We start from the raw sequence: 16,841 nt of genomic DNA, 5'->3' as shown, positions 1-16,841 counted from the left end.
TATATTTATGTTCCTATGATTGCATGAACAAACTAAAAAGTAATGTTTCGGATATGAGTTTTGTGGAAGGTCAGCTGAAAGTATGAACATTTGGAATCTTGAGAAAGATCTCAATGGCAATAATTTCAGTGTAAATCAATTTTAGACAACACTTGCAAGGATATGTAATCCTATATTAAAATGCAACATGTATTGATTTCCAAAACTACACTATTCTAGAAATTTGTAGGAAAACATGTTAAATTACAGAAACATAAACGTAATGTGATTATTTATTCCATACAGTTTTACATTTTAGTTTCGTCAAGTAAAAATACCATTTATTTTTCTGTATAGGAAGGAAAACCCTAAATATTACAATTTATGCCATATTTTACATTGGGAAGCTTTGTCTATATCACTGTTTATTTCTATTGTTTCTGCTTTCCTATTCATAATTCTGCTTCTCATGGTATTCTCCTAAGGACCTTTGTTTTCTCCCAGTTTGGGGCTTGAACATACCTCATCCTCTCATTTTGTTTGCTAACGGTAGTCAGTCTATCATTTGAACCATCCCTCCAGCATAGAAATTTTTATAGTTAATGGGAGATAGAACCTCATGAATTTCCTACCAGCCTGAAAACCATTATCCCCCAAGTCTCATCCTTCTTAATCACTAGGTTATAAAGACGAATCATGGACCCCAATATTCAATGACTTTTCAGGTTTTATAGATTCCCCATATTTGCTAGTAATTTTAATAATAAACTACCACAGATTGTTTGGCATTAACACTGTAAGTACATTGCCTCTGAGTTGGTGGATCTATAACTCCAATATCAGATTTGGCTTCTGAGTCTTCTTTCCTTGGCAAATTCAAGGCCTTCTTTGTGGGACACATGGGCAGCAAAGATGGTGCTGAGAAGAAGTTGAGTGGGCAGAGTCCGAGTTGTTTATGTTAAAGTCTGACTGGATACCACAATCAGGCGAAGTGACATCAGTGTATAAAAAGCTCGTGGACAGCAGGGAAAGTACAGAAAGCTTAAGTGCATAATAGGGTGACCTCTACATTGATTGGTTGGTTCCTTTTCCTCCCCTTCCATGCCACATGTTTTTTTTTTACTTTAAAAAGTGCTTGCTGTGTGGTAATAAATGAGTTCCTGCTTGACTTGACTCCCTGCTGCATCTATCTCTGAAGCTAAGGGAAGCTGGGGAACAGGCAAGTGACACATGTAGATTTCCGAAAACCCAACATCTGTTGCTCAACATTGAGCATGAAAGGAAAATATACCGCTCGAGGCTAAGCAGTCTCTCAGGGTAAGTGAAACCATTAAGTATGGGTAATTTTCTCTCACAAAAGGAGGACTTGGGAAGTGAAGAAGAAAAGGAATGGTCAAATTTGACTGAGAATGCACTGATCAGACAGAAGCACACTCAGTGGAAGTCAACACGAGTGTGAAGGTTACTTCCCTCCCCCGACTCGGGTGCCCCTGACAGTCCTAGGGCCCCACCTTATGCCTCCAAAATTGGGGAAGGGACAACACCCTACGGAGGGACCTGTGAGATGGATCCCGATGACCAAACTTCCACAGAGGGGCCAAGGGCCAGGGAAGTAACCTATGTGGAAGCCTACCTTGTAAAGGAAGGGCCACAGGGGAGTCTGGACCCTGGGCCACAGGATTTGCTTCACAAAGAGTATCCGGTCAATCTGGCACCAAGAGCTAACAGACCCTTGGAATTGTATCCATGGGAAGCTAAGGATCTTAAAGACCTCCAGAAGGTGGTGGTGGAGGATGACCTGAACTCTCGTTGGGCCCAGACTCTATTACAGGACATTGTTTATCATACATGTGTCCCTAAGGACTGGATGGATGTGGCTAAAGCCGTCCTCACCAGTTCTCAGTTTTTCAAGTGGTGTGCCTTCTTTAAGGCAGAAAATAACCAGCAGGCTCAACCTGCAATACCTATTATTTATGCCATATTAACAGGAGCAGGGGAAGGTACTCCACTGGCATCCAAAAGGCTGCAATACCTGGCACGTACTGTGACCAAGTGAGGCAGGCAGGACTTGCCACATGGTACAAACTGGATGAAGGGTCCACTGAATCCCGCATAGCAGGAGAGACAAAAGCACAGTGAACCTCTGCCTCATGTTATCGACCCTGTCCAACAGAGTGTTCAACAAAGCTGACAGCAGGGAACCTCCGGGATCAATTTGTAAAGCTAATGGTTTGGGGAAGGGATGAATGCACACCACCACGTGGCCTGTGCTGGATTGAGAGAGAGTTCCCTGAGCAGATGGGTGGTGGCCTCTCAAGATGTGGGAATGCAACAGTACCAGTCCCAATCACTAGCTTTAGTTTTATAGGCTCAGAAACCTGTAATGACTGAGGCTATCACCTAGGCACTGTCAACCAAGGGCCAAGGAACTCCAAGAACATTGGGGAGAGCAACTTGTTTTAAATGTGGGCAAGAGGGGCACTTTAAGAGGGACTGTTCACAACAATCCCCTGCCAACCAGTACAGGGAGTCCAAACTGCCCCCTACACCCTGCCCCAGGGGCAGGAAGGGGTACCATGGGAAAAAGGATTGTCGATTCAAATTTGATTTAGATGGGAAGCCTTTAAACTAGAGGAGGGGCATCCTCCAACCCTTTTAATTCATGGAGGAACCCCCTCTGCTGTAAGGTCCAGGCAACCTCATGGCAGGACAACGCAGGCCCATTGGACTGTCCCCCTGGTAAAAAGACTCAGCCCTAAAATGAGTATTTTTATAGGCAGGAAGCGGTTTCATGCCTAATTGACACGGGAGCAGACAGAACCATACTCAGGGAGGAAGAAGTGCCCTTGGACTGGAAGCTTGCACCTGGGTCCCCAATATTGGGGGTAAGGGGCAACTCCCAGGCTAAAGAGATGGTCGCCCTTATGAAATGGACTAGCCCAGATAGAGAGAAGGGAAAGATATGCCCTTTAGTGGCAAAAAAAAAAAAAACCTCACCGCCAATTTACTAGGGCAAGACATGCTAGGACAAATGGATGCTATGGTCACTACAGACAATCGAGCATTCTATGATGATATCCTGGATGGAGAAGAAGCACAAAGGCTTAAATGGGATCTAGAGGGACTTAAGGAAAAAAATTTTTTTAACTTTCATAATTATAGAGAGGAACATATGGTACCCACTCGGGTGCACCCCCAAACCTAAAGGCCACTTCTTCCCAAGTACCTCTCATTAGGTGGAAGCCGGGAATCCCTATTTGGGTGGAGCAGTGGCCATTGACAAAACTTAAACTTGTGGCCCTCCACCTTTTGGTGGAGGAACAGATAAACCTTGGGCACATACATCCTTCTATGAGTCCTGGGAACACCTGTATTTGTTATCCAAAAAGCATCCAGGGCCTGGCACATGCTCCAAGATCTATGTAAAGTAAATGAAAAGATGGAACTAGTAGGAACGCCCCTATGAGCTATGCACTGAACTCCTGCTATATCTTCAGAATATGCCTTGGTTGTGATTGATATTAAAGATTGTTTTTTTTTTTCTCTATCCCACTGCAACTGGATGACTGCAAGAAGTTTGCCTTCTTCATCCCTTCTCTTAATTTTTCCCAGCATGATTGGAGGTTCAAATGGAGAGTGTTGCAACAGGGAATGGTCAATAGCCCGGCCTTTTGCCAATAATACTTGGCCACACTTTTAGGGCCTGTGCTGGGTTCAGATACCTCCCTTGTCTATGCCTACAAGGATGGTATTATTCAGAGGCACCAAGACCCGGTCCACCTGGAGGGCCTTCTGGCCCAGGCTCTTGTCATATTAAAAAAGGGAGGTTTTACTATAGCCCTCAATAAAATAAAAAGTACCTCCTTTTAAGCTGCTCAGATCCCACCTTACCTGGTCTCAGGTCAGCCCCCATAAGTCTTTGCTGGATATTCCAGCCTCTCTGACCCTAGCCCAACTTCAAAGTCTTTTAGGGGAAATCAATTAGCTGTTACCATGGGTTCCCATCCCTAAAGAGTGGCTTGTGAACTTATTTGACTTACTAAAAGAAATGATGCCCCAAGAAGTTATTACAATTACAAGCAGGTATCTGGCAATATTTTTACAGTTCCAAAAAGCCCTGGATGAAGTTTCCCTGAAGAGGTATTCTATTCTTGAGCCCATTTCCCACTGGTTGTTTGTGGGTGACACATTGATTTCTGCAGTTTTAACTCAAAGGGGGGAGCCATTAGAGTGGGTTCACACTCCCCTGGGGGGCACACTTTGGGTGTACTCTCAGGCAAAACAAATTGCCGATGCTATTATCAAGGGAAGGACCCAAGCCCAAAGGAAATATAGCCTTGACCCGCACTCCAATGTTTTTCTTTTTCGAATGACAGACGTTGAGTGGCTCACTCGAGCCAATGCTCATCTTGCTCTCTCCCTAGAGGGGTTTCTAAGCCATATTGACTGCCATTACGGGCTATCCAAATGGACCGTCATGATATGGTGACTTCCCCTCAAAATGCCTTCTCTATTTTCTCCTATACCTTTTCCTAGCATCCTCCATGTTTTTACTGATGGAGGTATAAAGCAGGCTCTGCCTATGCACCCTTTGATGAGCAACAAAAGACCACGAACCAACAAAGATTTCAACCTTGTCAAGGGTCGGCACAATATAAAGAAATGTTCACTGTAATAATGGCCCTTCAGGACATTCAAAAACCCTTTAATTTGTATTCTGATGGCCTATATGTAATTATCTTGCTCCCTCATATTCCCCAGACACATATTAAGTGGGATGGAAACCCTATTTTCCCCCTTATGGTTACTTTTAAGGGCCTATTAGAAGGACAGGGAGACCCTATTCATATTCAACATTGAGAGGGCATTCAAAACTTCCTGGGTTTTTATCCATGGGCAATAATTGGGCAGACCAATTAGCTACTGGCCCACAAGCATTAATGTTACAAGAGGCCACCCATTTACATGATTTAATCCACATCAATTGGAGAGGTCTTCAACATAAATTCCCTCAGTTTCCTGTAAAGGACCTCAAAAGGATAGGACATACCTGCAAAACATGACAGCTCTTCTTAAAAGTACTCCCTTTACAACCACCAGGGTTAAATCCCAGAGGCCTCAAACCCAACATCCTCTAGCAAACGGATTTTACTCATTTCCCAGCTTTTGGTAAGATTAAATATATTTTTGTTTCTATAAATACCTATTCATGAACATGTTGGGTCACAGCACATAGAGGAGAAAAGAACTAAACATTCACAAACACATTTTCTTCAATGCTTTGCCTCCTTGGGTCTAATACCACAAGTTTAAACCGATAATGAACCCTGTTTTGTTAGTATAGCAATGTCAGTTTTTTGACAGATGGCATATTAATCATACTACAGGAATTCCCTATAATCCCCCAGAACAAGCAATTATAGAAAGAAAGCACCAATGTCTTAAGGAACAATTATTAAAACAAAAAGGGGGAGCTAACCCCCATATACAGTTATAGATAGCTTTATTTACCATTAACATTTTTAAATTTTTCAAAGATGCAAATGAATCCAGATTTCAGAAGCACTGGGGACAATTAAACCCTAAGCCCCAAGGGAAAGTCAGGTGGAAGGACCCTCTGACACAACAATGAAGAGGACCTTACCCCCTAGTGACCATGGGCAAGGGATTTGGATGCATTTTTCCCATAGAGTAGACAGCCCCCATTTGGATCCCAGCCAGGAACCTTAAGTTTTTACCCATTACCTCTATACACGAGGATGCCCAAGGATAAACTAAACAACAAGGAAAGAAAATGGCTATTGTGGTCGTGGCTTGTGTTTAAAATGGGAAAGCTAAAAAGATAACTACTAACCATCCCCATGGGCAACCAGCCCTGGAGAAACTCTTATGTTCCCTAACAATTGCAGATGGTGATACTCCAGCTGTTGGCTGTCCTGACACTCCCAGTCCCAGCAATGGCCCTGCAGAATCGACATCAACCTCAACAGGTAAACTGGGCAGTGATCAGCAGTGGCAATGGAGAAATCATCAATAGCACCAAGCATGATAGGGTGAACTCTACAATGATTGGTTGGTTCCTTTTCCTCCCCTTCCATGCCGCATGGTTTTTTTGCTTGCTGTGTGGTAATAAACAAGTTCCTGCTTGATTTGACTCCCTGCTGTGTCTGTCTCCGAGGCTATTGGAGGCTGGGCAACGAGCGAGCAGTGCGCTTACCTTTCCTAGCAACCAGTCCATATCCGCAGGACAGACGAAGACCCAAAACTTTTACATCTCTTGGAGGAGTTTTCAACATACATGCTACCTTTGAGATTCTGTTTCCATATCCAGTCACTTTCTAAGACAATGGGTTTTTGTTCTTTAGCATGATTTCAGTGGGACAGTAACCAACACATAATGTATTACTTAATGGATAGAATAAAATCTCATAGGAAATTGTTTTGGACATGGAAGTTATGGTTATACTTTTAAAAAATAGCAAAAGAGGTAAAGGTTTCATTAGAGCTTGTAAAATGAGTATGAAGTCTTGACTTTAGACATGCCAAATTCTTACCCTGGCACACACTTAAATTCCTGGGGGTACTGGAGGATTAAACCCAAAACCCTGTACTTGTGAAAAAGCATCTCTACTACTACCAAACTTGCAGATTATAATTGGATTGATTATTTTGAGGTAGTATCGCTATGCCTTGGCCTTCTTGAACTGTGGTCCTCCTAACACAAGCCTAAAACATTGCACCCAGCAAATGGTTAGAGTTTCTGAAACTTCTTTGTGTGTCTGGGCTTGCCTGGAACTGTAATTCTCTAATCTCTGTTTTCCAAGTAGATAATATTATAGCTTTGAGCCACTTTATTCAGTAAAAGTATACAATTTCAAAATATCTTGATATTACCTATATCTGTGCTTAACATATAGAGCTAACCTTAATTTTCTCCCTCTTTTGTTTAGCACTCTGAGCTGGAAACATTGGCTTTCTTGATACACATAGCTTTTTGGGGATGGAAACCCATCACAATCTAAAAAATCTCCCAGCTGGGCGATGGTGGCTCACGCCTGTAATCCTAACTTCTCAAGAGGCTGAGATCTGAGGATCGGGGTTCAAAGCCAGCCCTGGCACTGTAGCTCAAGTGGTAGAGCGCTTGCCTTGAGCTGAAGAACTGAGGGATAGGGCCCAGGCCCAGAGTTCAAGCCCCACGACCGACCAAAAAAAAAAATCTCCATGTCAAAAATCAAGGAAAAGAAATCTTCAGTTTGGAAAAAAAAACTGATCCCTAACTTATAAATGCAGTATGTTTATTGTTAGTCAATGCTTTCTTAAGTATAAGGAAGAAGGCAGAAATGTGAAAGATGTCAGGTCTCTGTAGAAATTCTGTAGTTGTCACTTCATGTTAATTTCCTTCCTTAAGGCTTGTTTTATTAAAACCCTGGGTGAATATTGGTTGGACTGATTGGTAATCTTCTCCAGGAAATGAAGCTGATTTTAGAAGGCTGATGGTGTGTGAAATAAAGGAATGATGAGAATGAGCACAGATATTGTTACAGAATGAGCCGACTAGGTTAATTGCTGAACAGCAAAACAAAGCAAAGTTTCAAGTCTGATGATCCACATTGGAACATAAATAGATAGATACATATACAGATACAGGTAAATATACATATACATATACATACATACATGAAAAATTAAATCTCCAGTAAAATATAGAAAAACTTGGCGTGACAAATATTAAACTAAATCAAACTGGTTTTAGGAAAGGTACAGTAAAATATCAACAGTTTAGCATAGATTTTTGTAAACAATGAAAATTCTTCCTTCATTATATACTTTGCAAATATCCTTAGTAAATTTTAAAGTTTTTTTGTGTAAATACCGTACAGAGGGGTTACAATTACATGGGTAAGGTAATGAGTACGTTTCTTATCAAGCATTGTTACTTCCTCCTTTGTTTCCCCTTACTATCCCTTCCCATCTTCCCCTCCTGACCCTCCTCCCCACCCGGAGCCAAATTTGTAAATTTTGTTTTTCTACTTAACATCTTGCATATCTCATTGTTAAAAGGGTCCACCTGTCCTAGCTGCTGCAAATAGAATGATTAGGTATCTTTTGTCAAAAAGTTCATATTTGTGGAAACAAACACCAGCAGTGGTAACTTTTTTTCCAGTCCTTGAATTCTGGTTCTGGGCCCTGAACATGGTTATGCTGGTATAGTTAATGTGAGTTTGTTTTTCTATTTATTGGATTACTGCCCATGATGGTAATTACTGGTTCTTAAGGGAGATCTATGTTTAGAATATTGAGGAATCTGCATACTGCATTCCAGAGGGGTTGAACATGTGTAATTTCCCACCAACAGTGTAATGGAGTTCCCTTTTTGCTACATCCACATCAGCATTTGCTATTGTTAATTTTCTTGATAATGGCCATTTAACTGGGACGGGGTAGAATCTGTCTTGTTTACTTGTAGATATATAGGCAGTTTGAGCGACCATAAATGAATGAATCTATGAAACCTTTATTGCTCTGAGTGTGCATTCCTTTCTCTTAGTACAATTTTCTCAACCCTTTCATTTTCCTTAAGACTGGTGAAAAGTCATCCTTTTTGATGGGTGAATAGAATTCCATTGTGTGTGTGTGTGTGTGTTTGGGTGTGTGTGTGTGTGTGTGTTTGTGTGTGTGTGTGTGTGTGTGTGTGTGTGTGTGTGTGTGTTACATGACTATATGCCCATGAGTTCATTTCTAAGCATTCTGTTTCAACTGAAATTGTGTAATACCATAATAAATTCAGATTACTTTCTCTACTGATTTGAAGAATATTGTTGGGATTTTGATGGGTATCGCATTGCCAATTGTTTGGGGGCAGTCAGTATTGCAGTTTCCAGAATGTTAATTTTTCCAACCAGGAGCATTGAAATATTTTCCATTTCCTTGAATTTCCCTCAATTTTTCGTTTTTAGATTTTTAAAGTTTTCACAGTAGAGGTCCTTCACATTTTTAGTTAAATTAATTAATTCATAATTTTTTGTTTTGTTTTGCCTAAATTTGATTTGATTTTGAGGCTAATATATATGTGGGTTGTTTTTTGGATTTCAGTCTGGATCTTCCCATTGTTGGTAACATAGGAAAACTACTGATTCTTGTGTTTTTTATATCCTGCTTCATTGCTGAAGGTTAGCATCACCTTTACTAACTTGATTGAGAAAGCTACAGGGTCCTTTAAATACAGGATTATTTCATCTGTGAAAAGGGATAGGTTTTCTTCTTCCCTATTTGGATCCCCTTTTTGTTTTTCTCTTGCCTATTGCCCTTGCTAGAAAGTCCACTACTATATTGAAGAGTAGTAAAGAGAGTGGACATCTTTTTCTCATTCCTGATTTTAGTGTCTTCATGCCTCCACTGTTAGGTCAGTGTTTATTCTCTCTTAGTCATATACATACACTATTATACTGAGGAAAGTCCCATGTGTTCCTAGATTCTCAGATCTTTTAACCAAAAAGGGGTATTGGATCTTTTTAAAAGCTATTTCTACATCCACATAGACGATCATGTGGTTCTTTTCCCTGCTTCTGCTGATGATCTCTGTTATGTTTATTGACAAGTATATTGAATCCAATTGTATCCTAGGATGAACACTGTTTGATCATAGCATACTTTTTTTTGTGTTAGTTGCTGAAATTGGTTGGTGAGAATTTTATTGAGAAGTTCTCTATCAATGTTTATCAAAGACTTGGGTTCATAGTTCTCTTTCTTTGATGAGTCTCTATCTGATTTGGGGAAGAGTCTAATTCCAGCTTCATAGAATGTGTTTGATAATTCCATTTCCCTTTCTATTCCATTGAAGAGAGAGATCTGAGTATTGTAAGTTCTTGCAGGCCTTAATTTCATGGTAAATCCATTGAGTCCTACATTTTTCTGTTATGGGAAATTGTTTATTGAAATTTCATTTTCATTACTTCTTATGTATCACTTCTTGGTTCAGGTAGAGTATAGGAAAGCCTAAATTTTTCCAGGATTCTCCAGGTGATTGGCATATGGTTTTCAAGTACTCTCATATAACCGTCTCAATTTTGCTAATTTATGTTGTGGTCTCATTTTTTTCTCTAATTTTATCTATTTGGGAGGGTCCTCTTTGGAGCTCTTAGGAGCTGTGAATCATCTACTCAATATATTTACATTGTTCTCTGGTAGGGAGCATGTCATATAACCAGTTCTTGTTCTTCTTGATCTTTTCTGTGGAGGATATCTTTGATTAACTTCCATCCTGCTGATTTGGTGGAGATACATTGTTTCAAGTTTTCTTTGTCATGAAATATTTTTATATATCCTTTAACTGTAAAGGAATATTTGGCTTGGGACCATATTCATGGTCCATAATAGTTTGCCCTTAATGTGTGTTATATATCATGATGGCCTCTTCTTTTTGTTTTTACCATTTCAGCTAAGAAATCTGTAGTTATTCTGACAGTATATCCTTTATCAATAATCAATCTTCTCTATGGCAGCTTTAAGAATCCTTTTCTTGATTTCTAATGATCCTCTAATGGATTATGATGTGGTGGTGGGTTGTTCTTTTCTAGAATTCTCTGCTTGGTGTTCTAAAGGCTTCTCTTCTCTGAATGAAGCTGTCTCTTTGGATGTTTGGAATGTTCTTAGCTAGAATTCTTTAAAATGTTTCATGTTTCCCATCCATTTAGTGTCCTGCTGTTCTCCTTAATACCAATCTAACCCAAATTTGATCTTCTCAGTCTTGAAGTTCTGGCAAGATCATTTCTTATTCTTTGGATTTGTTCTAAATGCTTACTTCTTCTTCCCTACTAGACCTATTTGGTCTTTGACCCCTGAGATTATCTTCTATGTCATCTATTTGCTGTGGAGACATTCTATTTTGTTTTTGATTTCCCTGTCTTTTAATTGGTCATTTTTTCTGGCTTCTATCTGTTTATTAAAGCTTTGGTATGGACTTTCCTTACATCCTTTCTTTGGGTGGCGGGGCGGTTGGAAGGTTTGTTTTTTTAGCTATGTCTTCTCTCATATCTTTTAACTAGGCATCCATTTTTTCCTTGGACTCCCTTGCCTTTTCAGAATTTATTTCTCTGTTTGTAGTCTCCATGAGTAATTTTGCTAATCTATAATTGGTCTTACCTTATCTATAGTTGGTTTTGTATCTTTTCATTAATCACATTTTCAGCAGTATTTGTAATGAATTTTGAAAACTATCTTCTACGTCCTTAATGGTCTGTTCTAATGCGTGGTTATTTACTGAGTGAATTATACTACTTTGACATCAATTTTCTTGTATTTTTCTGATTTGTTATGTTCACTTGGGGGATTTCTTTTGGGGCATCTATGATCTTAAGAGGTGACTCTTTATTTTCTTGGTTGAATTGCCAGGTGTTGTTTTGATCTTCTGTTGTAATTTGTTTTTCTGGAATTAGGTTTTTGTCTAGACCATTAAGTGTAGGAGTAGAAATCAATTATGGGAAGATGTTGTGATGTTAATACTTGTGGCTCCAGTGACAATTCGGGCTCTACAGTGGTATCTTGAATTGTCTCTGCATATGGATTTGGCTGTCTCCATTGTACACTTCTGTTCCTGCTTTTTTCCCATGTGGACCTTTTATTTCCGCACTGCAGCTGTACTTTTCAATATGTTGGCCACCACCTTCACAGCAGGCACCTGCCTGGCTGGGCACCTTTTCAAAGATTTCTGTTTGCTTGGAAGTCATATAAAATCTTCTTTTGAATTGTATATCTATATGTAATTATAGCTGATTTGGTGTGGCCCTCTAGAAGTGGAGTACCCTCTAGGACTCTAAAGATCTGTTTCATTAGAAATAGCTAGGGTAATTTTCTGTTGCTATTGTGCCATTGGTTTTCCTCTTCCTGAGATTTATTTTATTTATTATTGATATTTTTCACATAACTTAGGATTTGTGATGGTGGTATCAGGTTATTTTTGTTTTTTGTTTATGTTAATTTGATATAGTGATTTCAGGCTTGTATGAAGAGACAGTAATAATATTAAATGTATGTTATTACACTGAAAGAAAGATAGCAGATATTTTAACCTATTTACTACAAGTAAATTAATATTAAGCAAAGCTAATTAAAATAATTCCTTGTTTACTCTTCAGAGGACGAATATAGTACTCTTGGATATCTTGGAGGAAAAGACTTTAGACTCATTACAACTGATGCCTTACATTGATATAACTGGCTAAACTTCTTCAGAAAGGCAAAAGGTTAATTTCTTTCATATTAAAAATTATAAAATCATAATATCTGCATGTTGAATTGTTTTTCTCTGTTATTTTCAATTCCATTCTTCATCCATTAGGTTTCTAGGGCTTTGAATGACCAATTCCTTAAAATAGCTATACTGCTTATGATGTGATATAAATCTCAGTAATATTTTTTTACTTATAGATTTTTTATTGTGAAAATAAAATTTCCTTTATTGCAATAACTAGTATAAGTGTGAATCAAGCAGAAAAGTAATATTAATATGAATTTTCCTCTGAGTCCCATCTTAAGCTACATTCATATGAAATTTATGCAGTCTCAAGCAAAAAACCTGACAATTTTATTCGTTTCTGTTTTAATCAATAAATCCATTTTCTTTAGAAATGTGTTCTCATCTTTTATATTGCTCCAGTAAACATCATGTATTTCTAGGACTTTTACTGAAATAAATATAATGTATGGAACATGAAGACAAGCCCCCCTTTACACTTTAAAGTAAATCTTTGGGGACTATTTTATATATAAAATTAAACAGTGCAGTGCACATGTTTATATATGAATCATCTAATGGTTGAGTCAATTAGAAACCAGAACTACCTTATTACATCAAGTCTCAATTTACTTAAAGGCACCAAAATATTAGTGCTCATGAATATTACTGACTTTTAAAAAATGACTAGTCACAACAAAGTTTAGTTTTATTTCAAATTTAAAAAGTGAAAATGACCACCAGATTTGCTGTCAATATCCGGTTTCCAGGAATACATTTATTCAGTAGAGAAACAAAAAATAAGGGTTTGTCACATAGAAAGACAAATGTAGAAACAGACTGTCTTTTCTTAAGATGATAAATATTTGCAAATCATGTGATTTATTCAAAGATACTATAGAAATTCATAAGAGAAGTTGTGATGAGAAGAGACAAGTTTACAATAAATGAGTCTACAGAAGATGATTTTGTATCTCTAACACACATCCAGTGTTCTACATTTTCCCGCAAACTCCTGTTCCCTTACCTCAGTTCCTGATCGATGTTCTTCTACTTTCATGATGTCAATTCTTAATAATATAAAAAGGTGGGTATATTTTGGTTTCTAGATCCAATAAATTTTAGTATTTTGGAATAGTAGTATGAATTCATGGAGTTTGCCTTGAATGTCAAGTTTGAGGATACTGTATTCTGAACACTGTTAATTGGCCTGAAACAGCCAGGAACATACAATGAATATATACACAAAGTATACTAAGAGCAAGGGACTTGATTTCAGAGAAACGTGTAGGTCCAGGCAAGATCTTCAAGAAAAGAAAAACCAATGGAGCAAACATCAATCAACTATCATTACAAAGGAACTGAACTGACCTCTGATGTGTCTGGGTGGTAGCTGTGTGTGTGTGTGTGTGTGTGTGTGTGTGTGTGTGTGTCTGTGTTTGTGTCTGTATGTGTAGAGAGAGAAAATTTTAGTGTGGCTTCCATATTTACAGCCCATAGAGCAATACTTGTTAAGGAGAAGGTGCTCATATCAGAGCTCTGATACCACTCATCACTTTTTACTGAGAAAAAACACTTGCTTAATCTGTACTTAAAAAGAGAAAAATAAACTAACATCTTAAATGACTGCTTTGAGGATTAATTGGTATATTGAAGGCCAAAGGGAGGAATTGGAGATCAATAACTGTGATTTCAGGAGTCTCCTGCTATGTATTTACAGCTGAATTACTATTATGCTTAATAATATGAAATATATGATAGAGAATTAGATAACCAGCAAATACAAAGAACTAATGATGAGACCGAACTTTTGAGCAGGGTTGTCACATCTTTTAGAAATGTATTTCCTTCATATGCACTTCAAATTTTGTGGATTACCCTGTGTGACTAAAAGGTTAGAAAGTACTGTAGAAATGAGAATTCCTGTTAGCCAAGTAGAACGAGCTCATGATCCCATCCTCACATTACAAATTTCCATTTCATAAAGAATCTCTTTTAGAATGCTTTTATTTAATACAGTTCAGCACCTCACCCTTCCCTTTTGGAGACAGGAAAAAAGATAATTTTTGAATATTATCTTACATAAGTTAGTGTGTACAGGCATGAGTTGTATCCTTACAGAAGTTAGTATTAAGTGAAAATAGGAATCACGTCACAACTAAAAATATAATTAAAATCACATAACAAGACTAGAAGTCACAGCATTTTGTTCATGAAAACATAGATTAGATTAGTTGCAGAATTTCTGTTTTGAGATAAACTTTATATTAAAGTATAATGCACTTTACCTAAGGATTGAAACATTTTATTAAAATATATTTTAATATATTTAATATATATAATATATATTTAAGATATTTTAAGATATTTTTGCTGCATAATTTTAAGAAGAAAATGCTCCCAAAGTAATTATTTTTCTTATTATTTTCCTGTTTCCATGTCATTAACCTCCAAATTAGAAATCCAGGTAAATGATTTGATTTAATTTAAACAAAAATATTATTGAGTATAAGGACCTTCTACTCTCTACATTCATCACACTAAGATCATCAAATATGGTAAGATTGAAATAATTAGACTCTGTGTGCACTATGTTAATATTATTTTAAATGTGAGTGAAATGTTTAAAAAGTAGTATTTATTTTAGGTTAATTGCTTTGAAGAGACAATGAATGATATAATCAAACCCTAAGAAAGATTAGATTTAAAATTTAGAATTCAGGAAATGTTTTTTACCACACTGTTTACTGGAGCCTTCACAACAACCTCATTAGATAAGTTATGTTACTGATGCAAAAATCCCAGAGGTTAGACATTTACAAATAGAAAAACCATGTCATTCTGAATATGTAGGGTTACATAACAAACATAGAAAATTTATCTTTTAAATACCTGAATATAGTAATACATTTAATTGCAGGGAGAAAAAAGGAGATAAAATTGCATTTATTTTGAAAAGTAAACATAAGTATTCATTTGAATAAAAGACAATGTTTAAAACATCACCCATTCAAGAAACAAGATGTACATTTAGCTGTTTTTTTGCCAATCATGTTCTCTAAACTTACTAGAAATACTAGATTAGTAAACCTAAATCATTGCTTTGTAGGGATATAGAAATTTAGTTTATTAAAAGTCATGACTACTTTTTCTCAATTACTAACTGATTTATATTTTTATCATGGAATTTTATTTGATATATTTTTATTGATTAAGTTAACTAATTGGCCAAAAGCAATATGAATTATGCATGAACAAAGTTTATCTAACACAAGTATTTTATTCACAAGACATATTATGCCTCTCTTAAAGAAGACTAGATGGCACTGTGTTATTTACTTATTAATTTTTAGTTATTTTGTTAATGGTTATTAATTGTCAGAAGCGGCAGTTTCCTTGTGCTCTTGCCAAAATATATTTAAAGCATTTGATTATACTCCCTCTATTTCCTTTTCATTACTCCTTCCTGCAAAGTTTGCTGTTTTTTACATAAAATTACATTTTTAAATATGCACATATAATCTAAATTGGAAGATTTAAGGTGAACTGCAATTTAATTCAATATGTACAGTGGATTAACAGGATGAATAAAAACTTGAATATTTTTTATTATCTTCTGAATTGGGCTATTATTTTTATTAAGTTTAGGGTTAGGATCCCAGACAGAATTAGAATTAGGGTTAGAGAAAAAGAAAATTTAGGTTCAACACAAGATGGCCCATTGCAACAATGATACTCACAACACACTGTATTGAAAATGAACTTTACACCATGGGGACAGAGGAGTGAGAGAGGTGGGAGAGGGAAGGTATAGTGCAAGAACAACAAAGAAGAGAGTAACAATGTTCAACAAGAAGTGTACTCATTACTTTACACATATAACCATAATCCTTCCGTCAGCCTCTTTTACAATAACTAAAATTAAAAAAAAAAATGTTAACTAAAACCTGACAGGAAATAGAAAAACACTTAAAAACTTTAGGTTCAAAACGCAAGTAAAAATGCAAGTAAAATTTTGACCTACATGCCTAGCAAGATTTGGGATAAATGTGAAATAGAGGCTTGCTATTAACATTTTGATTCAGTTACCTCTAGGTTTAGGATTCAGCAAGCTGTTTCAGGTAGAGCTGGGGTTAGGATGAGAAAAAGATGTAAGGTATTGTGTAAAACTGCAATATATTTTAAGAAGAATGAATGATATCAAAGGTAGAATGAATGAAAACCAACGTCTGCGTTACTTTTAACATTCAGATATGATTTGGTTTAAATTGTGAATTGCTGTTTTAGTTCTTGTTAGGGTTAGCGAAGGATAGCATTAGGGTAAAATTTAGTTTTCCACTAAGAAGCAGAAGCAATAAAATGTGTGATTGAATAGAATCCAGACAATTTTCCTTACATTAACCATTTGTTGTTAATTCAGATTGTGATTAGGATTAGGTTTCTGATTAAAGGGGGTTGAGGAAAGAGTAAAGAATTTGGTTAAACTGGTGGCTTGCACTTATTATCACAGCTGCTCAGGAATCTGATTTCTGAGGACTGCAGTTCAAAGCCAGCCCTGGCAGGAAAGTCTGTGAGACTCTTATGTGCAATTAACCACCAGAAAACCTGAAAGTGGTGCTGTGGCTCAAGT

Source organism: Dipodomys spectabilis, unplaced genomic scaffold (assembly GCF_019054845.1).
Source record: "Dipodomys spectabilis isolate Male_0828 unplaced genomic scaffold, ASM1905484v1 ptg000598l, whole genome shotgun sequence".
Lineage (NCBI taxonomy): Eukaryota > Metazoa > Chordata > Mammalia > Rodentia > Heteromyidae > Dipodomys > Dipodomys spectabilis.
Note: the sequence above shows the minus strand (reverse complement) of the source record.